Genomic DNA, 20,832 nt, shown 5'->3' with positions numbered 1-20,832 from the left:
TTAGGTTGGCAAATCCACTCGATCAGTTTTGAAAGCAGCCTAAGCTACCCGAGCCTGAATACTCTTACCGGTTCAGATTAGAACAAGATGCCCAATTAAAACGACATTTTATGAAGTTTGTGTTTTCAATTAGAAATGAAAGTATCTTCATATCAATAAGACAAGTCTGTAACTATTAGATTCTCAGTTAACTTTCGCATGCCAGAGCCCATCTGAACGTTACCGGTTCCTCTGAGCAAGCCTAATGTGGCACCAGCAGGAGGGACATTTCAGGGACTCGCTCTGCCTCCCCAAGGCGCGGGGCTGCGGCTCACAAGCGCAAGGCAGTGACAATAAGGCAGGTGACTCAAGACCTGCCTGTGAAGCGTGCAGCTCTCCTATCAATATCCCGTAAGAAGTAGGACATCCAGAAATTTCTAGGAGTTTACTCACCACTACCATCTTTTCAGCATGAACGGAGCCGTGCTGCGGGTATACAGGTGTACGGTCGGGGTGAGAACAAGGCAAACCACCTGGAAGAGGAACACCTGCCTGTCCCTTTTTGCTTGCAGGTAATTGACTTGATGGCAATGCAGAAGGAAATTACCCTGGAAGAAGATACTTCTATCAATAAATAAATTTTAAAACCTATAAAGAGACACTTTAAAAAAAACCTATAAAAGAAGAAAGGCGGGATAGCTGTTAGGGGACACCTTGCTCCTCCTGACATAGGGATGATACAGACTCTAATGCTGTATTCTACTTGTTGTGCCTCCGTTTCTGAACTGATACTCCTGATAAGCCATGGCAGGGCTTTGTTTCTTTTCTGTACCAATACTGTAAACCTGTAACACAAAATGTATCTGCTATACATATCTTACTGCTCTGGCCTCAAAAGCCTCTTTCCTGAAAACACTGCAAAACAGAATTGTAATTTAATTATGCATGGTAGCCTTCAGTAGTGTCAGAGACGTGAGCACAGCATGTGATGATGATGATGATGGCGTTATTAAATCTGTCAGGATAGACTTCTTAGGCGATATGTTTATAAAGATTTGGACCCAGTCCTGTGAGACCACTAATGTTACTGAGGATCCTCGCAAGATGGAGCTTAACATCCCAGACACACACCTTCAGCAGAGACCACAGACATACTGGAGGGCTCCTTTCCCGTGCTTAATGGAGGTTACGTTTCTTTCTGTGGCCCTCAGACACCTGCGCAGGTAACAGGGCTGATCTCCCAAGCCCAGCCACTGCGGGAAGCTGGACATTGCGCCGGAGCAACACAACGCTTGGTTTTCCGCTCTGCAAAAGGCTGGTATAGAGGTGGCACCTCCAACACGAGAAGTTCAATCCAAGATTGAATCCTAGTTTGACTTTCTTTTTTTATCCATCTCAGAAAAGTCTCAAGTGATTTTTAATGACAATTTTGGTCAACTTAATTTCCCGGGAAGAGAAGGGCTCTGTGTCTGCATAAGCAGCAATTTTTTGTCAGCCTCTTAGAGAACTTTAATATTTTGGGTTTCATACGCTCACTTCTAGCTTCCCCCTCATATTCATACATTCAGAATTATTTTTTAAAGCACAGAAGCATAAAAAAATGCTTCACAGGTATGTACCTATGTGTAAGTAATAACTCAGTAAGTTTGCCATAACTTATAAAGGGAGCAAAATAAGTCCATGTCTCCCATAAGATATGGGAGGAAAAGACATCCTGATTTCTTCATTCAAGCACCCTTCAGAAGTCGGAAAAGAAACATTAAAAGTAGAAAATAAATAATACTTAAGATTAATACCTACATATTGGTTTAAGGTTGCACTTACTAGTTTATGGCTACAAGGAACTAACCAGCTCTGTGAACGCAGGGGTTTCGGCCGGGCCATTTTCTCTCAGCCACCACTGACCCAAACGCACCAGGTACCCGTAGCCTAATGGAGAAGGAGAAAAGAGTTGGTCAATTACACTGGAAAGTTTTTAAAAATCACAGGAGAAAACAATAACATGGTTTCTAAAAAGTACAATAAGGTCATAATTTGCTTGTGGGTAGTCCACAAACAGGAAAGAGTCCAAATTAATTTAATAAATGATTCACCGTGAATTTCATACCCAATATAGACAAAAATAAAGTTCATTCACACAGCCACGACCCAGCCTTGATGGTTTCAGCTCTTGCTTTCTCTGCGAAGTGGTATTTCATTAACAAAAATCAATGAGAAGATATTAGGTGCTTTCTTATTATCTCTATGACTAGAGCAATACCATCTGCTCAGATCAAGGACCAGGGGTAAGAAAGAAGGGCCTCGAAAGCAGGCTAGGAAATTTCAGTGCACAGAGGTGAGGCAGGGATGCAAATAAACTAAAATTTGTTCTTATACTGAAATTGTGTCTAATAATAATAGTGAACAAATACTGTCCTTCAGCCAATACTACGGAATGGGTAACAAGCTTACTATAGAATTATTGGAACTGTTAATGGATTACTTTGTCTCCAAGATGCTCAGTAGAAGCAAACAGATTATTAATGTTCCGGTTATAACAGCCACACTTCCTTTAAAAGCAGATCATTCTAACCCGACTTGGCCGATCACTCTTTAAGCCCAGTTGTGGAATAAAACGGGTTGTCGGGAGGGTGAATTTGTGGTGTAAATTGCCTCGGAAAGAGCACTGTGGAATAATTGAAACAGGAGGATATTCGCATCTGCAGACGCAGAGCTTGGGGCTTGCCCAGAATTCTTGCACAACTGATGGACATTAACTTGCACAATTAAGGTACAAGATCAGTTCCCAAAGCATATCTGTGCTCTGGATTTATAGAGGATGCATTTTCATTAAAGATGGCTGAGTATGAAGATGAAGACAAAGACAGTGATGGTGAACAAAAAGAACTGCGTGTTTATCAAAAGGTTTGGCATAAATATGGTGCTGGTAGAGGGTTTCAGCTGTTTTATGTCTCAGCAACAGTTTAAACAATAACATTCATATCACAGAATGGTGTAGATAATATCTGCAATAAAACCGGGTCTTTTATGTTCAGGAGCAGACAAAGCCAGGGAAGCACATTGATAAATGAAGCTGAACCTTTGTATTTCGTTGTGGTGGAGCTCCCTCTAGCTTATGGCATTAACCCTGTGTCTGTAAATCATATTTGTTCAAACTCATCCCTCCATTTTCAGGGTAGAAAAGGCTTCTGATTCTGTATTCTTGGAAGCAGTTATGACATTTATAATTCATCTGGAAAAAAAAACCCCAAACCACCGCCAGAACCTGGCTGTTAGGTGAATGACATTAACGGCTCTGATAATAGTAAATTTCATACCTTCACAGAGAACAGCACAGGGAAAAATTTTCTGGCATCTGGGGATGTGACTGTCTGAAGCAGCACTTCCTGCCTCTTCCAGCTTTATTCTCTTTTATTTTCTTATTTATTTATAAAATGTATCTATCTTTACTCACTTGGTTGAGAAAATTAGCCATTCCCAAAATGGCAATGAGCAAGTTAAGTAGATTCTGCAAGGTAAATATATTTGCTAAATTAATAATACTGCATTAAATACATCGGTCTGAGTAATCCCGGTTCCTCAAAAAATTATCTAATATCACCTTAGTTTATTGGCAAGAACAAATCATAAAAACTGATTAAGAAGTATCTTAGTCTGATTAAAGGTAGGAAAGTAATCACCATGACTTCTCTTGTTCGGAATAAAAATATTCATTTGGTTTCGTGGCAGAATTCGTACAGGTTCACCTCTTTAGGATTCCTCTACTTTTCAAGGCTGAATTAATGGGTGTAAATACAAACTGTACCTTTAAAAAAAGTGGAATGAATGGTGCATTACGGAAACATTGTTTTGCTGAAATGCTAATTTGGGGAGATTAAGAAGACATTTCTGAAGAACAATATCCAAAATCTGATGTGAAGCTTAAATAACTGCTGAAATGATAAGCAGGCAGAGCTACAGGAGAAGAGTTAATTAAAAATCTCCAAGGCAACTTATATTCCTTTGTCACAAAATAAATGCTATGCTACTGATACTGTACCTGTAAACTGAAAAATCACCAGCTGCTGTAGCTAACCAGAGAATAGAAAAGGATTTAGTTATTAGCAATGTCCTAAATATTCTGCATTTTAAATGCATTTGGCCACATTTCTTCATAAGTATTGCTCCCCGGGTTTTCTATTTAACTTCACAACTACTTATCATAAGCTCCTTTGTACTCTGAAAAATTAAGTTCACCCATGTTAAAATTTACAACAAAGAATTAGCTTATTACAGACTTTGAAGAATTTGATTCAATAGGAATTAATATTAAATTCGGATTGAAGACTGAGAGACAAAATAGACGCTTTATATACCTTGCTTGAGAAACTAAAGCATAATGAAAAATGTAACTGGAAAAATCTTTAGGGCTGAAACCGTGTCTATATTATTGCTTCCCCCTCACAATAAATTAATATATGAGAGTCTTTTTATTTTTAGAAATTAAATATGATATTTAGATGTTTTAGAATGCAGAGATTTTGGAAGCTGAATGCTCTGAAAATTGGCAAATCAGAATGCCAATTTATCTGCTACACTACCACACTGATGAAGAGATAAAATTTTAAAAATATGTTATCTGCTGAATTTTACTCTTTATTAGCTAATGGAAAGTAGTCCACCACAGAATCTGCTTTAATTCAAACTACATTTGAATGCATCTTAAAGAGATGAGTGAAAAGACCAAAAAAAATATTTTAAAGGGAAGAATAGCATATTTAGTTCCATTATTTTTCTTTTTAACTATTAGTGCTCTTCTCAAAATGTTTTTCGTTTGGATAGTATTTTAGAAAACACAAGTTTAATCAAATTCATCTTCTCAGAGCTTAAAATCTTCTCTGAGTAACGCAGTGTAATATCAGATGAGTCATATAGGTAGAAGCGCACAATCACAGCTGATTAGTGGTGAAAAGTTAAAAGAAAGAGTTATTTAAAAAGCATTTTTTTCTGTAGCATGCAGTGTGAGTGTTCCTGTTTGGAGTATCAGCATGACAAGAAACTGTGACAAAATCCCTTGATTTACTGCCCTGATTTTATATTACGAATTCTTGCTCTGGAATGACTAGGTGTCAAAATTGCACATCCAGTTTCGTAGGCTTTTGGAATTAATTTTCCCAGATGCGTTCCTATCACATGCTGAAATCAGCCTCTATCATCTAGGTTTGGAGGGGGGTGAGAGGGCAAGAGTCTGACACTTGCTCTCCCTAATAATTTGGGGGGGTTCTCTAGTTTAGGAGCATTTAGTCTATGTTTGATCTAACAAGATTCTTGTCACCTTCTTGTTTTAAATGCATCATACAAGTTAAACTTAAAACTGAGTGCAACTTACTATGAAGATCAGTAAATACAAATTCTTTTGAAATGTGTTAGACTTGAAAGTAAAATCCTAAGTGCAAATAGATTTGATAGTCGTCCACAGGAAGAATCAGAGGCTCTTTTTATTAAACATGCTAATAATAGGACTTATGTTCCTTAAATCACACTCGATACAATTAGTATGGATCAGATTAGTGGCAAATTCCAAACGGCTAGCCTTTTCTAGTTATCTGTATTATAACAGAAATTGCTCTTATGATTTAAAGAATAAAAATTAGTTATTTGCAGCCTTAGATTTTTTCATAGAATATAAATATCGCCATACACTGAAGTACTTTAAAAAGTCAAAAGCAGAATATAGAATTCCACCAAAGATAAGTGAAATTACACTATGGCAGTGCTATACAGTACAATACTTCGCTTCCACGACAAGACCCTATTTTTGAATTATCACTGCAATAAGAATGCCTTGCAGTTGATCTGATTAGGCAAAAAAAAAAAAAAGGTATTTACTTAGCAGCCTATGTAGAGAGACGAAACTTTTTATAAACATGCTCACATTCAGCTTTAGTTTACTGTGAGCTAACAGCAATCAACACGTCAGAAAATTAGAAAAAAAACCACATGAAAACCACAGACAAAATGTTGCAGATTAAAATCAAGTTAATTGGATTGGAATAATTTGGCATCATTCAAGTGTGTTTGTTTTTTAAGGTTTTTTCACTGAACATTTTCAGACTACATACAACAAATTTTATTTTTTTTCTTTGAAGACTTGATTTATATTTAGGTGGGCAAGTGACTTTACGTACAAAACATAAGACATAATTGTGAAAATCTTCCCAAATTTATAAAGACAATTGTTCTTACACAAACTATTTTCATTTCATTCTGTACGCTCATCATACAGATTTTTATTTTCAAAATTCTGTGAACACGGCACCTGCAACTTTCTGCTTCTTGCTGTGTATTTCATCACTAAAACAATGGTGTTCTTGTGACTGAGAAACCTATAGAGAAATGCTCATTTTCTCTTGCTGTATTTTACTTACTTGTTACAATAATTTTGCAACTTCCACAGTGAATTTCTAACCCATAACACTGAGATGTTTGCCCAGGAGATGACACAAATCGGGGCAAGAGGCAGCCTCTGAGGAAAGAGAATACACACACACATCCCATCAAGTATATTATTCACGCATCAAATCAAAGACACTGTGAACCTGTGTAGAAACAAGAATGTGAAAACCTAGGGAGGAAAAAAAAAGAGAAAAATACAAAGAGTACATGACAACTATCAGAAAAGGGAGTCCCAGAGTCCCCGGGCGAGGAGGGGCGCTGGGGTGGTCAACCACAGGTTCCTTGATATCATCCGTGGCAGGTAAGGGTGCTTTGTAACTGAAGAAGGTAACTCACACATTTTTCTTAGCTCCACAAATAATTTGCCTTACTATTGAGTTTTAAGGTGTTTGCCGTAGGTGGATAAAAATTACCGGATCGAGCAGATGAGCGGTTGCTCCCTTCGCACTGGCCGTCACGGCCAGGATGGAGAAGGTCCCAGCTCCCCGCGGAGCCGGGTGCGTGGCCCCAGGGAGGAGGTCTGCACCTCCTGTGGTCTGCGTGGCCTCCTTATCCACACACCTTCCCCATCGTCCTCTGACTCCTGAAACTGCCCCCGCCCCAGGATGTTCTGATGGCACTGAGTTCATGGGTTAATAATACAGCTTTTTAAAACAGGTCGCTCTTACTCAAATTTCTTACCTATAATTTCACTGAATCTGAATTTATGCGAAAGGTAAAGATATTTCTCTGCCACAGGCTGAACAGCCCCATGATCCCTGCCCCTTCTCTTGCCTCTGCTCAGTTCTGCGCCCACTCTGGCTCCTGGCATCCCTGTTCTCTCTGCGGACACTCGGGATGGGGCTTCTCCAAAGTAACGCACGGGCTGCTCCTGGCACCTGCACAGAGCTCGCTCCTACACCTCACTCATCTATCTAGGGAAAGAAAAGGTGAGAAGAATCACACTAAATACTTAACTCTCTGCACTTCTGCATGAGCTTACCCACAGGTCAGACGCGGCAACCTCCTGCAGACCCCACCGGTAACTGCAGCAGGTTGAGCTCTCCTGGCTCCCCAACGGCACCGGGGCAAGTCCAGCGTTCCCTCCATCCCCACCCACACACCTGGGAGCGCTTCCCTTGGCATAGTGGGAATTACCTGCTTAAATATAAACATTTAATGTCTGACACAACTGGGATGTAAAAACTTAGCTCATTAGAATAATCTGCACTCTTATGTGGGGAGCGTCTTCATGCTGGTTCATGGTACGGTTTTTATTCTTAAATTACTTTGCTAGTTGTAAATGGGATTCTCCAGAAGAGGGGCTTCTCCAGAAGGAGGGATAGAAACAGCAAACGACCCTGTGGCAGATACAGCCCCGGACTCTGCTGCGGGGCGAAAGGCTGGGTATGGTGTTGTGCTGCTCGCAGGTGAGGGAACTGTTTGCTCTGCAGCCTAAACAGAAATATTGGCAGAAATTACCGACCATTGCCTGAGATGTGACTCATCTTTCTGTGAAAATGCATTTTTATGCCATATGCAGGTGTCATACATTCAGCCAAACCAGCAGGACTGTCACAGGTTACAAAATTCACGTTGCTCATGGGTAACGCTTCTGGGACCTCGGGGGAATCTTTGCTCTTGCCTGGGCTCCTGCCCCACTTCTTCCCGGCAGCTTTGCTGAGCTGCCCTGTGTATCCGTTATCCCGGTTGGCCAAGCACAGGTTAGATCCTGCCCCTTCATGTATTCAGGTGTCTACCCCTTGGTAGCTAAAAGTGTGTTCGGTCAATTTGTCCCACTACAGTTTGTCACTCGGTTTATCCACGAAATTCACCAGTGACCAGCCCTCGGTGCGAGCGGTCGGACACCTGGGTCCAGCCGGGTCGGAGGCAGCAGAGAGGTGCTGCCAGCGTGAGCAGTCACAAAAGGCTCCTTATTTTCACGTGCACTTACATCTCAGCCTTAACAGGTTGAAGCAGTAATAGGCAGGTCATATCTGAGCAACATAGTTCTCTGCAAACATTTGCCTTCAGGGAAGCAGACCAATTTTTCTTGTGTCCTCTGAAATGGGATCTGTTGCCACGCAAAGCTGTACTTGAGTTCATGAGAAAGAGTCTTGGTTTAAAACAGGATTATTCACAGGCAAATGCAACTTTAGAAAAAAAAAACTATTTTACTACACAATTATTATAGGACATAAGAAAAAGAGATGCAAGATACACTGACCTGTAGTCCCACCCAGGCTGAAAATCCCAGCAGATGAAGGTCAGCTCCCGAAGCCAGCCAGCGTAAAATAACTTGCTTCAACCATTCTTGATTAACTCCCGTTGAGGGCACAAAAGCATCTTCTTCCTGATCAGCTAAGAGGCATTTAAAAAGGGACTAAGCTAATGGAGGAACAAGAGTCTCTTGTTAAAAAACCAAATTGTGTCCACAGAAGGAGCTAATCTTATGTGGGGAATTTGAAGTGCACTGCTTTATATGCATTAATTTTCCAATGTAGTTAAGCAAACGGAAGAGCTAAAAATTGTCCTCAAACTTCGTGTAACAGCTCTTCTTTCCCAGGATGTCACGGGGCTGCAGCAGGCGATGTCCCTCGCTGCTCCTGCCGGTGCCACCCCGCGCGAAGGCAGGGGACACCCAGGAGAGCCCCAGGGCACCTGCCAAGGGACACGGAGCAACTGCGTCACAGCTGCACCCCCGCACCGCCCGAAAACGCGCAACCCCAAAAGCAGAGCTTTACCTGTGCCCTTCGAGGACTGTGACGACCTTAGCAACTGTAAGCCGCTTCCCAGCGGCGCGCCCTCGGTGATGCTCTGGATGGGCTAAAAAGCAGCAGCGGGTGAGCGGAAGCATCTTTCCTTTCGTTCCATAAATCCACGTGCAATCCTCCATCCCTGGCTTAGGCACGGATGTGATAATTGCTCAGCTGAAAGGTTACTGCTGGGAACAAGGTAAGGACTGTCATTTCCCTAACGCCACTGATTTTTTAAAAGTTTATTAGCGTGTGTGGTATCATCTCTTTGGGTTATTTTTCTTTTGTTATTAAGTTCCACATAAGCTAACAACTGAAATGTAAATTAATTTATGCTGCAAATTCGGCTTGGGCTGCGTTAGGCCGTTTTCTACTCAGTGACAGAGTGAGGGAGCGAACTTTGTGACAGGGGTGCTAAACGAAGTCACTGCTCCATTTTAAGCAAACTGATGTCCTTATCGCTCCGCGTCTGCTCTCAGCTTAACTACGAGGAGCTGGAGTTCTGCTGCGTTAGGTGCTACACTGCTATTACAGTATAAATATAAGTGAAGCGTGGGTTTAAGGAATCAAATATTGGGAACCAAGCAATGGAAAGTCTTTTCCCACTGCCATGCAGATTAGCCTAAACGTACCATAAAACAGTGTGATGGTGGGGCCAAGTGGAGGAGCGGGAAAATGGTCCCTTTGGAAAATGGTGAATTTAACAAGGGACATAAGGGAAAGCTCTCCAGTTTTCGTACAGCTTTACTTTTCCTTAGGGAAATAATAACCATTCAGCTGTCTTCAGAGAACCACCTGGGGTTTTGTGAGGAGCGGTTCAGGCTCAGCAGCCGGACGGACAGCTGCAGGGCGCCCACTCCTGCAGAGGGGACGCCAGCACCCCCGGCCTCCAGCCCCAGCGCGGGGCAAGGGGCTGCTCCCTGCTGCTGGCCCGGTGACCAGCTAGCGGCCAGCAAGGGCCACCGGCACCATGTGCTAGGGCTGTGTCCCGCTGGTGGGAGGGGGCGGCTGCAAAGCACCCCAAGAACCGAAGCCAGCACTTCATGCCCTGTTAGTGTCCCCCGGGGGTGCCCGATGGAGAGGAGAACCCCCGTGGGATCGCAGGGGCTGGTGCCCAGGCTGCCACCCCGCTGGGACACCCTGGGGACCGGGCCAAGGGGCCCCGTGGGGCTGGGGCTGGCCCAGGGCACCCCTCAGAGCCGGGCGTCTCTCAGCAGTGGTCCAGGGGGCTGGGGCACAGGGGGTCCTGGTGAGACCGTATCCCTGGAAGAAGCCGTCAGTGACAGATGGTGCAGCATTTTATATTTGGTGTAGGGTGGCAGGATAAAAGTCTAAAGTCCTTGGTCACATCCAAAATGCAGCCGCAGCTCAGGCAGCCTCCAGCAGCTCTTTGCTGACTGCAGCACTGTGGTGTCACCTCCCCTCTCTGCAGCCAGACTGGGTGTTACAGACACTGCAGCTCTTTAATACCTGACAGAAGGCAGAGATTTTAAAGATAAATAATAGCTTCTCAAAAACTGAATTAAAATTAATCATTTCTATTTCAAAATTATGTTTCAGATTTGTTTCAAATCTGGGCGAAACTTTAATACTAGATGCAATCCAACCTGACAAATCAGGGCATTTTTCTGTTAAAAATATCCTTCAGTATAAAGTTCAAAATGACTGTATCATTATTATAAATAATACAGTGTTTATTAATGTGTGAATTATGATATTAATAATTCTTGATATAACAGTATCAGATAAGTTGCCAGCACATTCTGGATGAAATTTCTGAAAAAAAACCCAATGAAACCCAAGGTGAAAACACAGACACTGAGCTGGAGAGGTTAGGAAGTGGATTTAATCTCTCTGTCGCAGAGCGACGAACAGGAAAAAGAACCTTTAAAGACTCCGGTGACCTCTCTGTGCCTTACACACCAGAAAAGACAGCTGCCCCACACTGCAAAGTGCCGCGGCTTTGCAAAAGGCTGAGAATTCTTTGATACAACCTTAAAATCATACCTCGATGTTAATTTCTAAAGCATAAAGTCAAGAAGAATCTGTATAAATTCAGACAGTTTAGTGTGACTGAAGCGAAGAGATACTGTGATGTGTGATTTAAAGAGCTCATAAAAGCAGACAGCTGGCTTTAGAATCTATGGAAAGCAATAAAGCAGTTAAAAATTCTCCCAGTTGTAAGGCCTATAGATTTCCTTATCTTAAATTCTTTGGCTAAACCCCTGGAGCAAATTGCGGGGCGCATGATGGGAGTTTTGTCTTTCAGCCTGGGGGCTCCAGGGGCAGTTTCCCGGCCCCTCTCCCTGACCCCCCTCGGTGCACCCTGTCTCCGCGATGGGGGAGCTTGTCTTGGCGGCGGTGTCTAGACATTCCCAGCTACTATCCTTCCTGACAGTCTCATGCCAGTGGTAATTTAAAAATTGTTTGGGATAGGCTGTGCCTCATAGACACAGGGAGCCAATAATAACCCCCAGTTCAGTGACCCTGGTCGGAGCATCAAAAAGACGGTACAGGCAACCTCAGTTCAGCATTGGGTCAGGAATCGTGACCTCCCCTGACCTTTCTTGTAGATTTAAAATTGTTTTGAGAAAGAGAAGAATAAAAAAGATACAACTCCAGGCAGTTCTGAAAAGCACTCCAGCTTCCTGTACTGTACACATGCACATAAGTAACATGTTTAAACAGATGCGGTTCTGGCAGGCCTGAAAAATTAGGATTTAGATACTTTGTTCATTTTTTTTTAAATGGAGTGCACATTGCTTGTATTTACTTTGAAAACTTGGAAGTGAAAAGACAGTGTATGAAAACATCATTTTCACTACATTTAATAGCAAAGACAAAAAAGAAGGGCTGGTAAGATTATTTAAAAAAAAGAAAAGGAGAATGAGCTAAGCAAAAAAAAATTTTTAAAAATCACCTTATGTGGATTTTTCAGATGTATTACAGAAAACACTGTCTGGTGGATCAGCTGTGTATACCAGATGAAAAAAATTAACACTGAGATTACTAGACAAATTGCCTTGTAAGAGTAAAATGCATACAATTGTAGGCTGGTTGGTTTTCAAAGGTTTCCTTTGTGTACACAGTATTTGCAGTCACAACCAATAAAACAAAATATACTAGCACTTTATTTGTGGTTTTGGTTTTGGAATTGCATAATGGTGACTAATATTTTCTCAAAACCTACTTTATAGTGTTTACTTAGCAGAATTTTCATGCACTGTACCTGGAAAGTATGAAATGTACTTTGTGTCCTTCCAAAGGGTTGTGGAGTCTCAGGAAGAGGTTTACCAGTTTATGGAAAGGGAGCAGAGAGTGTTTCTCCTCTCTGGGTTTTTATACAGGCTGGTACAGATCAGAAACACATTAGCCAGGAGAGGGAAGGGAAGAGTAAAGTAACAGGAGCTCTCAAAGGAACGTAGAAGTGTAGAGCAGGCAGATGAACTGCAAGCTCCAGAAGAACTACGTAGAGATTTTACAGAGGCAAACTCAGTTTAACAAGACCAAGGACATCAATGCTGTTGCTGTTTACAAAAGAAAAACATATAAGTTTCTGTTACAGAAATGAGACTGCCAGCAAAGCTCAGCGCTAACGTCTCACGGCGGGGCCCTGGGCTCCGTGCCATTCCCAGACACAGCGGCATGGTTCCAGCATTCCCACTAAGGAGGCAGCGTGATCAATCAGCTTCTGATCATGCCCAAGCCATCAGAACCCTCCTCGCCGGCTGTGCACAGCTCCATCCTAGAGAGGCGCAGGTAGCCTCTGTGAGCTGTTGGTCTCGGACTAAACGCTCCTTGGAAATACGTCAGGAGTTCTTGCTATGTCAAAGTTACTGCTTAAGACTCTCCTCAAACACAGGCAGTCTATACTTTGAGACAGCTGATTATATTCATTTATATTTTAAAATTGCCTCCTAAAGCTTTAGAGATTCCACAGATTCCATTTTTTGTAGTGAAAGATTACAGCCTGATCTAATCACGGGAGCAGAGGAGACAGGGGCCCTACTTTTGCATCTGTAATTTCCTAATACAGCCCTGGCAAGACTAAGATTTTGCAGCATAAACCATTCTTACAGGGCTATTCCTCACTGAATTCCTTTATTTAACTAGAGATAAATTTGTTGGCGTTCTCACTGCGAGGAACTGCTGGCCTAGAGTTTAAGCAAATTCTGTAAAAGCCAACTCTTAGGTAAAATTCTTAAAGACTTCCTATTCCCATAGACCAGGACAAGATCTGATGTCATTTCTGAGTGAGCTGAGACGTGGTATTTGTTTGCCGTTCGTATTGCAAAGTCTTTATAATTTTTTTCCTTCTCCAGCCATCTCTGGGAGCAGCAGTCGCTGTAGAAAAGCAGCTGGAAGACGCAGGCAATTCTGATAACCTGCCTTTATTAGTACACAGTCCACCGTGGGCCTGGATCTGCTCAGCTCTTAATGAGGCAAAACTCAGCAGCATCGACCTTTGGTATCTCTTTGTAATCAGTAATGGCAATTTAAAACAATAGCTGTGTGGGTTTTTTCCACCCCGTTTGAAGTATCACAGCACTGGCCTGCTCTTTGATGCCAGAGCGTGTGCTCACTAGGGTGTGCAGTGTCAGTAAACTGATCCAAACATCGCCACTCACAAGGACTGAATACAACAAAAAGCTCTGGTTCCCATGGATTCCTTGAAGCTGCAAATTATTAAAGATTACCTGAAATTACTGTTCTCTATGCACCCAATTATAAAGCCTTATTGCCTGTCTGAGGCAAGTAGCATAGGAACGGCGGTCCCCGGCACTTTTATTATAAAGGTGCTTTCCTTCCCTTTGACTGTAGACATTGCCATTCTTAAATGGGAGTAAGAGGAGAAAATAACAGAATTCTACAGGCTAAAGTGACCACTGAATCATGACAAGGAACTTGTACAGGGTCTGTGTCAGGCTGCAGCCCACGCGATGGCCAGCGCTTCCCCAGAAGAGGAACAAGAATCTGAAAACCATCAGTAAAAGGGGGGAAAAGAGCCTTGAGTCCTAGGTCTCCAAATACGAGGCTGCAGCAGCGTGTGCTAAGGGGAGGTTGCAGGGGGTTGGGAACCAATCGTGATCAGTGGCTGCACACACAAGAAATGTGGTTCGGTGTAAGAGCCAAGCAGGCACTGTGCGCCGGGCCCCTGGCGAGAGGCACATTCCTGCGCAGGATTCATCAGCCCCGCGCGTCCCCCAAGGTCTCGCCCAGGTCTCGCTGGGTTCACTCTCCGTATTACGCTAAAAGTTTCCCTCCATGGCTGCAGCAGTAGATGACTGGAGCAGGAATCCAATTAGTCTTTTGAGCAAACAAACAATAATAACAACAATAGGAGTAATAATAGGAGTTATGATGGCTCTGGTAACTACAATGTTACTGATGCTAATAATTAGTTGCTGTAATTTTAATATAGTATTAGGAGCGTAAATAATTAAATCTGCATGAGAACATCCAGCAGGAAACCCAGGCAACCAAAAGAAAATCACTTCCAAAACTTAACATCAAATTGATTAATTTTTAAGGCCTGAATTTCTGCTTCCCATGGGGGCTGATACGGGAGAGAGAGAGGTTAGACCCAAATAGATGCTATTGTGTTTCCATGGCAACGTGGTGTTTCAAGTAGCCTCTGCCATTACCTATGATTGGTAAAATCACTAGACAGTGTATAAAGTGGCCAAGAGAAGCAGCAGCCAATAAATGCAGAAAATCCTTAAATCAAAGAGACACAGAAATAAGAGATGGAAACAACCTGTTAGATCATCTTGCTCATTCCCTGAGGCCCTGTGCAGTATTATTAACAGTCTCAAGAACCTTGAAAAAATCCTAAAAATTCCATCCAAGACACTTGTAAAAACTTACTGAAGGGGAGAGCAATTTTGCAGGAAGTTATAAAAAATCTTCCTAATCCGCTTTCAGCAAGTCTAAGCGCACTGTACTGAGTATGCTTAGGCATCGTGTTTTCCAGCATTTGAGAAACAGAATGCATGAGAGAGGTTTCAGGGCATTACTTACCAAAACACAAGTACTTTTGTCAAAGATAAGGCCTCCTTCAGTGTCGGCTATATTCCACCAAATCCTCCCCAGCCCGGAACAGCTTCCTGTACCCTGAAAACAGAAGAACTATTTTGAAGATCCTACAAGAGCTGTTGCTACTGCCTATCCATTTAAGCTGGCAGGTTTCAGGTGCCACACTGATGAGCTGCAGAATAAGTTTCAGATAGAAAGAAGACACTTTATACAAGTATTTGTGTTACAGTTGTAACTCCATGTCTGCTTTTTCAGTGAAAGGGAAGAGGGGGATTAGACTACCTGGAAACTTGTGAGTCCTGTGCTTGTCCTCTCTTTAGCCGGGATGCAGCAGCACCTTCTCGGAGCAAATGGAAGCCGTGTCTGATTGCTTCCAACTGCCCCAGAAGTACTGCGGGAGAGTACAGATACCACGTTAACAGATAAAAGGAAGCATGAAGTGCAAGGTATGGGTTTGAATCTTTTCAAAGATGGTGGCATTTTCATGGGTACCTTACCCAAAGGCAGGGGTGGGAAAAACCCTGAGGTCTTGGCCTCCGTTGAGCACACATGAGCACACAGAGAGACAAACATGAAATTTGTTGTCACAAAGCCCACACTAACACAGGTTCGTCTCTGTCTGTATTCCACTCGTACTCTATCCCAGGCCATCAGAACATAGCACACAAGATAGGGTGGGTTTCAGAGCCCAAACAATTTTATCTCACTCACAATATGAAATAAAAACCTAGACTAAGGCTTCCCAGCATCTCAGAGAATTCAGTAGCAGTAATTAATAGGTTATTTCCATGCAAGACTGTATGTGCGTTGCAGGAGACCCCCATAGCTGGACTAGTTTTACAAGGAGCCAAATGGGCCTGATGAAACCAAAAGAGCCCCCATCATTGAGGGGATGCTGTCTCCGTTCAAAGGCAGCTCTCTCCTCTCCATCCCAACCCATCTTCCTCCTGAGGACAGTTTTTGACATGCGTCTTCAGGGCCATGGTTTACGCTTGATGAATGAGACCCCAAAGAAACATTAAAAGCTTGAGTGATTTTGGAGATTTTTGGTAAACCTGAGAGCTTGCTTTGATGTGTCACAAAACTCCAAATCTCTCTTACAATCATAGGAAAAAAATCTATGTGGGACAGGTAAAGTGTTCACATTCAACTGCATCTAAAAAAGAAATACAAGTAATTTCAATTGCAGAAATTACCTGCTTTGACTTTCTGTGGCAAGTATGAAAATCTGACAAGCTGTTTACATTGCCTGCCATTTTAGGTACTTCAGCTTCTGTCTGCCATGCATTTGAAAAAGCCCCGATATATCCTTTGATTACCTCAAAAAAATTAAAACAAAAAAAAAGAGGTCAGGGCACTGTTTGAAAAAAGTCAACCAGTTATTACATAATACAGAATAAGATCCAGACCAGCAGAGCCCGTGATTTCAGGCAGGCGGCAAAAAAAGAACTTCCTTGAACATACCACAGAGAATTACGACAGGGATCCTGCCTGGATAAGATTAATGCACTTATGCCATGCCAGACTTTAATTCTGCCATGTGGCCCATCAGCAACAAGAAGAGAGTCAGGAGAAGATGACTAATAAGAAATAAGGGAAAAAGAAATTTTAAAAAAAAAAAAAAAGGAAGACAACATATGCATTTTTCTACTTGTTTTTTACCTTTATTGCTTGTGCTAGTTCTGACTTTGCTGTGTTAGAAAAAGGCAGTCACCAATTAACTAGGTTTAAGTAACATGCTGGTACTTACTTGGAGTTTTCCAACAGTATGCAGTGGTGGATCTTGCTCTGATAATTTTAGGTTTCTATATCCAGAATCGCTTTGGTGCACAGGAAAGCATAGGGAATGCCCACATCTTGCAAGTGCCAAAGCATCCCAGAGTGCCAGACTCTGCAAAAACACATACATTCCACTTTCAATGAGATTTAAAAAAAAAATAAATAAATTCAAATGTATCATTCAGGTGACACAAGACTGGAGAAATTTACTTGGTTCTCTTCTCATTATTGCAAAGTATTTGAAGACTCGGCCATGGAAGCCTGTGCCCTTCTGCCAAGAGTGACTTAGACCTACCAGGCCAAATAGGGCTCTTGCATAAAACTACATTGCTTCAGAGTAATTCACTAAAGCCAATGGGGTAATATATGTTTGCTCAGGTTAAGGGAGGATATGTCTCTGCTACAGGTATTATATGCTGTCTTCATACATGGCTACGAGCAGCACATATATATCTTAAAGGAGTGCTGCCTTTATCTTGGCATTAAGTTATTACTGTGCTACATAACACAGTTACCCCGGTAGCCACATTTTCTATATCTATAGCTACATATCTACAGGAATGAGTTAGATGCCACAAAACATTTGAGAACAGACTGGGTACTGGCAACATGAGAGAGGGGCTGGACTACCTCCTCGCCCTGCTCACCCGCCTCCCCCTGCCGCAGGAGCCGGGTGACATGCGAGAGCAACACCAGGCTCGCTCCATTTTCCAGTGTCCGCACCTCCCGAGTCCCAGCCGGGCTGCCTGGGTGCATCTCATTCCTCCCCAGCCTGACCAGGGCTGGCAAGGTAGAGACTGGTCGTCCCCGCACAGGAAGCTGCCAGGAGGATGTTCTGTAGCTGCTGATCCAAGCTATTAAATCTATCAACAACAGGGTGATCAGGAATAACGCTCAGCAGCTGACACAGAAATACTGGCATCTCTGCACATGCTTTGTTTTCTTGAAACCATCTATTGATCACACTTGGCCTCTCACGAAAAGAAAATATGACATCTCATCCCATATTTTTGTTCCCATATTTTATCTCATGTGCTGTTCTTTCCAAGTGTGGGACCCTGATTAAGTTCATATTCAGGACCGACTCCTTTTCCGATAAAGAAATGTGACCTCTGAAGCTAGCCCAGGCTGGGATCACGTTACCAGGCCAGTTGCATTCCCGGTCGAAATGAGTCTTATTTTATTTACAGATAAAAAATAAAAAAGTAGTATCGTCTATTATCCCAAGGGCGTTGTTTACATTAATTTAGCAACTGCTTCCAAGGAGCTACAGAGTTCAAGAGCATTGCTAAACAGTGAGAGCCCATCCTGGATTGAGTTACTGACAGAATTACAGCTGACACTAAGAACTGCTTGAAATGTCTTGAGGGGAACTGCAGACAATGGGCTGTATTATTTAGCAGAATAAAGGTGAAGTTACAGGGGATACTTGAGACCAAGAGAGGCAGAGTCAGTGAGTCTACCACAAGCATCAGCTGTGGTTATACTAACAGCTAGCAGGGATCCCAGATCAAGGAAAGGAGGAGTTAAAGTGAAGTAAGCCAATTTGCTGAAACTTCAGCAATTTTTGTTCTTTCTTCTCCCAAGATGCAGCCACACGTTGGACCACCAGACGTATTCTTTGCATACTGTTCTATCAATACCTTCCTTTCACATAAATAAACAAGTTTCCAATGCAAAGAATCTCCTCCACTCTGAAGCTCAGTATCTTTCCCCAAAGGCTGAGATTCTAGATAGTCTCAAAATCTTTACACCAGTCCTGCCTAAAGAGCGATAGCGGATGGTACAAACTGATGGTCTCCTCTGGGAAATGGCAAAGCCTGGTATTAAGACCATTCTGAAGAAAATGGTCAGTCTGCACAGCATTCCTCTACTAAACAGCATTTTGAAGACACCATTTTATCCTCAGCTAACGAGGGCACTGACGCAGGTTTCACCAGGAGAAGCTCATTGCAAGCTTCTTAGCAAGGTCCCAGCTCACCACCGCTCCCGCAGGCCTGACACGCTCCATTGTGGAGAAAGGCAGGACTGCAGGGCTGCTGACGCATGTGCTGAGAAGGCTGGGGAACCCATGCCAAAGGCATCCTTCCCTCCTCTAAGTTCATGCGCCACAGGCACGTTCATTCCCCTTTTGACTTCACGTGCAATAAACAGTCAAACCAGCAAGAACGTTTCTGGTGAGGGAACTCCAAACTACTTGGAAGTGAACTTCCATGCTATGCGCTACGAGCATTTGCACCAGATTTCTTAACTCAATCTCTATCAGAAAGAAAATTCAGAAGCACCACAGAAGCTGTCTGACGACTCCCTGTTAAGCAGCATAGCTTGAATTCCAAATATTTATAATCATTAGGGCAAAAGATGGAAAAACATTTGAGTTAGTCTTTAAAAGCACAATACATTAATGGTATTTCACAGGCAGAAAATGAGAATAAATTTGTCAAAGAAATTATTTGTTGGAAATTATTCTCTAGAGTGTTCATATTAGCTAAAGAAACCAGGCACAAAATGCAAAAAAGAAATGAAAATATTTAGTTCAGGTTCTGATACCAATGTTTATTTACCGTGGGGATACTTTACAATTCTCCCATTTCAGTGGATGTGGTGAAACTCCTTTCCAAGACAGGTGCGATATTTTCTTGACAAGTATCAAGTGGAGGTAGTAATAAGTTATCAATAGTGCTGAATGAATCTCCTGTCTGTAATTAGCTATTAAAGCATAAAAGTCTTGTGCTCTGCTAGTGGGAGAGGTTTATTGCATTGTGGGTAGGGACAGTGGTCAGATTTCTCCCATTTCACACATACACGTAGCTCTCAGCCAGATATATCTGCACTCGGCCATTTTGTGGAGCACTATATGAAATTTAGTCAGATGAGTTTCTTTTACTGCCCCCATGTCAGGGCAGTTCTCAGCCTCCGGAGAAAATTACCGAGAGCAGTAAAGCCCAATTGTCCAACCAAGCTCAGTAATTGTGTCAAAGCACCATCAGGGGGTTCAAATCCTTTTTCACTCAGTGTTTCTTACGAGTATTTACTCTCTACTTTAAAACTCACTCCTTTACTGCACATATGCACCATTACTACTCTAGCACTGCTCAAGACTTCTGAGCAGAAGACAAGAATTGCCTAAAGAATTGCCTAATTCCGTTGCTTACTCCAGCTGGGGCGTGAGTACAAACAATTAGCAAGAGCCAGCAGCCTGTCAGGCCTAAGTACGTGTCCCACAGCACCGCTCAGCAGAAAGAGCGCACGATAGCAGGTAAGGCGATGCCGTCACAGACTACTTCAATCTCGGCTTAACTCGCCTGATATGGAAGCCATTAAAAAGTCTCAAAATTGCAATTTTTTTCCGTTGCACAAAAAAGTGTTTCCAGAAAAGTCAGAGATGGAGCTGAAGACTGAATTCCAGAGCTGTCTGCTGCGGCTGTGATTACTCTCTGAACAGGGCAGTGTTTAACAAGCTGTTTGCTCCTACAGCTTTTTGCAGTAAACCGCGAACGAATAAATTTGCACTGATAATCTTAAGGGTTCAGTTTCCACCTGCGTATGTCACGACACTTATAGCTAACGCGGCTAGTTTCTTTTAACTTCCTGGCCCTAAACCGCTATCTGTAACTAAAGCAAAACCCAGGCCAAACAGAACAGGCTAAGGACAGACGGGTAAGACTGAAGGACCCTCCAAATCCATGCAGTCTGCTCCAAGTCTCACTTTCCACCTCACCAGAATGTCTCTATTGACAGCGGTTTCCATATTACAGTCTTAGCTGAATGGTGACCCCATATTCACAAGCAATAAACTGTATTTGCTGCTCCTCGGTGCTGTGGCTTCGGCTGCTTTAGCACCGCCTCAGCCTCATCCACAGGACGA

This window comes from Larus michahellis, chromosome 15 (genome assembly GCF_964199755.1).
Source record: "Larus michahellis chromosome 15, bLarMic1.1, whole genome shotgun sequence".
Taxonomy (NCBI): Eukaryota; Metazoa; Chordata; class Aves; order Charadriiformes; family Laridae; genus Larus; species Larus michahellis.
Note: the sequence above shows the minus strand (reverse complement) of the source record.